Source organism: Rutidosis leptorrhynchoides, chromosome 1 (genome assembly GCF_046630445.1).
Source record: "Rutidosis leptorrhynchoides isolate AG116_Rl617_1_P2 chromosome 1, CSIRO_AGI_Rlap_v1, whole genome shotgun sequence".
In the NCBI taxonomy this organism is placed as follows: Eukaryota; Viridiplantae; Streptophyta; class Magnoliopsida; order Asterales; family Asteraceae; genus Rutidosis; species Rutidosis leptorrhynchoides.
In genome coordinates this window covers 349605997-349611792 of record NC_092333.1, presented here as the reverse complement: position 1 = coordinate 349611792, position 5796 = coordinate 349605997, and positions in this window count along the sequence as shown.

Genomic DNA, 5796 nt, shown 5'->3' with positions numbered 1-5796 from the left:
CATGCCGAGTTCTCTAACTCTCACTATCACTCGAACGATTCAAAGTTGCAAATCTTATTTGAAGTTCTTTCATACATAACTCTAAATCCGAGGGATTTACTCATTTGATGATAATCAAATTATCTTCCTTCTTACTTTAATGTTAACATTTTGAGTCCAATAACTCATGCCCTGATAAAAGTCAATTCATTAGTTTTCACTACCTTGAAACACTTATTACACAATTATCCTCCGGAATTTTTAAAATCTTAAATCAATTTTTCTCAAACAAATAAACTCTTAAATACAAGTACCCCGTTTTCCAAAGATTTCTTACACGAGTCTTTATTTTCAAACTATCTCGGAATTTATAAAAATGATTTTTCACTTATGCGATTTATAAAATCTTATACATAAATTTAACTTTACGTACTTTGACTAGTACATGTCAAATTATATTTTCGCTTCTACAAATTTCCACTTTGATTAAATCAGAATTACTTTACAAAATTTTACGTAACCCTAGTTTTACTATGAACATCATTTTGTCACCTCCTCTAAAATTACTTTCACTAATTATATAAACACTTTCGCATTTTTATCAATTTACCTTTGATTTATCAAATTAAACATTCTTTTAATCAACTCTTTTTCGTAATGTTCAAATTATCTCACGTAAAATAATACGTGTTGTACATAACTCAAGTCTTACTAATAGCTTCGCTTCTTTTATATTGACACATCAAACGTCACAACTTTTCAAAAATTACTTTGGCTTATTGTTTTTCGTATTGCTCTCCAATGTGTTTGGATCACCTTCATTCTCATTCTCCGTGCAAGAACAAAACTTATCTCCCTACAAACATCATCTCTTCCTTGCTGTGTTAGGCATTAAGAAGTTTCTACTTCCCGTATTTCACGGCTAAAACATAACGCTCTCGTAAACATCAATTCTACGATCTTTTAAACAAGGAAGCAGAGGTTCCTTCATCTTATAAACAATGATTCACATTCGCATCTACATTTAAACTCATAAGTAAATAATAGGCTGACTCGCCATTTGTGCGAAAACGACTTTCTTACTCTGAAGGAGTTACCTTGAACATTTATGAAGATACTCTAAACATTTCTTCCTTCATGGATTGCAACTAGATGTTATTCTAAGTTCTCATGTATACTGAACGATGTCTTTCATTTAATCGCTCATATTATCCTGAGGTCAATGAATCCTCAACTAACATCTTATTTGTCTATTAGACATCTCTTGAAAACTAAAGGTATTATGGTTACCTTTCAAAACTTGAAGTTGCTACTATCTCTAACAAACACCAGCCATACATCAAACTACATAACTGAAATCTCTACGTACTTCATTCTATTTTATCTGCCCTACTATAATGGCATGAGCACTCAAGACTTTAATGAGCTCAACGACATATTTAATGCTAGTATAGCATCATCTTTCCTTTTAAAGGAAAACTAGTCAAAACGACACTCTTGTTATTCCTTGGAAAAACTCCGCATTTAATGCACTTTGTAAACGACCTATTAAGGTTAAGAATCATGAGATCAAACGTGTAAACAAAACAATATACTTATTGTTAACACTCATTGGAATTCACGAAAGGGCCCCGACTGTACCAGGGAACGTGAAAATCAAACTCTATTGTTAAAATCCGTTGGGATTCGCATAAAAGCCCCTAATATACATGGGGATGCAAAGACCAAATGATACGGAAATACTTCCATCTCTTCTCAACTGCTGATGCATCCGAGAAGTCTACCTAAAACTTCGGGACGAAGTTTCTAATAACGGGGAGGTACTATAACGACCCTCATTTTTCCATTCTATATTTTTCCAATATTAAATGCCCAAACAATATAATTAAACTTAACGATTAAACTTTAATCAATAATAGTTAAGAGTTAAGAATTATAAAACATAATAATTAGCTTTGTGTAATAAACGACAAGTTAATAAAAGATAAAAATAATGAGCTAATAAACTTACGCGAATAAAATATAATACTCCAAAACTTGTAGCCTTTAAACAATTAAATTAGAACCTTTAATGAGCCATTAAGCTAATCTAAAGTACAAGGACTAAAACAAAAAATCTCCAAACTCTTACTTGCTAAACCCTAGCCAAAATTTTAATAAAAAAATAAATGAATTGCCCAAAATACCCTTCCCAAAATCGGCCCACTTAGCCTCCTCCACCTCCTCATTTAACCTAACTTGTTCTCTAAGCAAAACTTAACCTAAACATAATTCTAGATCATTCCATATGCATCTATAAATAGGGACCTAAGCTAATGCAAATTTTGTACCAAATCATTCTTACAATCTTTTCTCTCAAAAACACAAAATCTCTCCCCCTCTCTCTTGGATTTTCGACCAAGAACATCACCACCACACCACCACCATCTTCAAGTGATCTTCAAGTAATCTTCAAGAGATCTTCATCTTGTTCTTCACGTTCTTCGTGATTTTCAAGTGTGTTCATCAATATTCAAGTGTTTTGATCTTCATCTTCAAGTCATCTTCATCCTTTTCTTGTTAATCTTCATCATCATTCATCAAGGTAAAAACCCTAGATCCAAACTTTTAAATTCTATCTTGTTAATTCATGTTTATGTTCATAATCATATTCATGTTCTTGATCTTATTCATAATCATATCCATATTGTTCATGTAAAAATAAAATAAAATATATATATGCATATATATACACGAAAATATATATAAAAAAAAGATTTTTGTTTGATCTTTAAACCCTAGAAGATTTGATCAAGATTTGTTAATGGTTTAAAAATGGAAACAAGATATACATACCACATATACATATATTTACTATAAAAATATATATTTATATATATATATATATATACATATATACACGCCTATATATATATAAAAAATAAAAATTATATATGTATACATATACACGATACATATATATATATATATATATATATATATATATATATATATATATACTAATTTATTAAACCTTAATTTACTAAACCCTAATCATTAGTACTACTTTAGTTAATTAAACCTAATTAATTAATACTACTACTTACTCCTTAAACCCTAATCATTTATTTATTATTAAACCATAATACTACTATTTCTACTGTATAATACTAACGCTTGTATATTTATACTACTACTAACACTTATAATATACTACTTATATTATAATACATATAATTACCATAGTCATTCATGTTAGCGTGAAATTACTTGAACGTCGACGCTGCTTAAGGCCTAGGGTGATCCTTGGTACCACTATGGGATGCTTGTGGATTTCGAATGCCAAACTTAGATTTTGGTCGAGAAATCCTGGGCTAACCGGTAATAATTCGTCATTCTAGTGACTCGGCGGTGGCATAGATATTTGGGTATGGTGCACAATATCAACCCGACTATAGTAATCAAACACTTAGTTACTTTCACACTTAATAAGTGGTAGACTTATTAAGGACAACTCACTAGTGTTCAACACTAACTTACTATAAATGGAAACTTTCTAAATGTGGAGACTATCTAAACATGGAAACTTACTAAAAGAAGAAACTTACTAAAAGTGGAAAACTTTCTAGACATGGCAACTTTCTAAATATGGAAACTTTCTAAAAATGGAAACTTGCTAAGGATAGAAACTTAGCAAAACGAACTATACTTAAGTACATACATACTTAAACTTAACTTAAACTCGGGCAAAACATCTAACCTATTCTTAATGTCATTAGGTTGACATTCGGCTCACGATCATCCAACTCATTTATCTTTCTTTTTCAAGGAATAACTCTCTCATCGGCTTACTAAGGTGAATTCATAGCCCCTCTTACTATTGCGCAATTTATTTAACTTACTTGGGGTGAGACACATGCTACTTTTACTATTTACAATTTAGACACAAGTACCAGCTGTAAAACTATGCTATACCCGGCTATGTTCGACAAAGTCCCTACAGTGATATTTTTAATTGCTCGTTAAGTGTATTCTTAATTATTAGGGGTAGGCTTATCGAGAGTAAAGTGCCCGATACAATTGACTAAGTCTTTGTATTACTTAATAATGAAATTAAACTGAATAGTATAGACATAACTTGTCATTGGTGCAAACTTTGAACGTTTAGTCTAAATATCATGAATTGGCATAACTTTTTGATCCCTGCGAGATCAACTTTTAAGAACTTTGTGATCTTCTGTGACAACTAAAGATCTGTGTGATCTACTTTATAAACAAAAATCTTGTGGTCTAAAAACAACAATAACTACTTTTGTTAAACCTATGATTTCACACAACCTTTTTGGTTGACACTTTAGCATGTTTGTCTCAAGTGATGATTGATCAAGCTTACTACTTATGTGATGCTACTTGGACGTAGGATCTCAAGAACTATCGCATTTATTATTCTTGCATTTGAAATATTTACATCATTATAATTTAAATTCTTGTAACGACATTCTATTTTCTCCCGCTGCGTTATCAATAAAGTTTATTTTTATCATATAGAATTGTTCTCGTATTATAATATGTTGGTTTATTTGATATTAGTGATGTTTTCTTCCAGACCCTATCTGGAGAAAGTCACAGTTCATACTGATTATAAACGATTCACAATAGTTGATTTCATTACGAGGTACTTGACCTCTATATGATACATTTTACAAACATTGCATTCGTTTTTTTAAAAGACAAACTTCCATTACATCGAAAGTTGACAGATATGCGTATCCTTTCATAATATATCCAAACTATGAATGACTTAATATTAATCTTGATGAACTCAACGAATCGAATGCAACATCTTTTGAAATATGTCATGAATGACTCCAAGTAATATCTCTAAAATGTTCAAATGCACAGCGAAAGATTTCTTTCAAACCTGAGAATAATCATGCTTAAAAGTGTCAACCAAAAGGTTGGTGAGTTCATTAGTTTATCATCAATATTCATTTCCATCATTTTAATAGACCACAAGATTTCAGATATTTAATTGTACACGTAACCCGAGTACATAATAATACACGTAACCCGCGAATTAAAAATTATTCATATGGTGAACACCTGGTAACTGACATTAACAAATGCATCTAGAATATTCCCAAATATACAAGTGCACTCATCTGTATATATAATCGAAGTACTAAAGCATCCGTAACTCGGATGGGGGTTGTTAGGCCCAATAGATCTATCTTTAGGATTCGCGTCAATTAGGGGGTCTGCTCCCTAATTCTTAGTCTACCAAGCTAAAAGGGTGATATCCGGTATAATAATTCAACCATAGAATGTAGTTTCAGTACTTGTGTCTATTTCGTAAAACAGTTATAAAAGCAGCGCATGTATTCTCAGTCCCAAAATATATATTGCAAAAGCATTTAAAAAGGGAGCAAATGAAACTCACAATACGATATTTTGTAGTAAAAATATGCATACAACGGAACTGAACAATGCAAAGTTGGCCTCGGATTCACGAACCTATATCAAGTATATATATTAACACATATATTCACATAATTCCTCCTACATAATATTTATATATTAAGTGTTGTAGTTATATAAATATATACTTTATTTATATTTTATATCTTCAGTTATATTTTATATATAATTATTTTGTAAATAATCAATATTCCTACATATAGTTATATTACAATATATATATATATATATATATATATATATATATATATATATATATATATATATATATATATATATATATATATATATATTTGTAGTTGATTTTATATAAAAAAAATTTAGTAATTTGCTATATGTAATATTTATATAATAATGTTA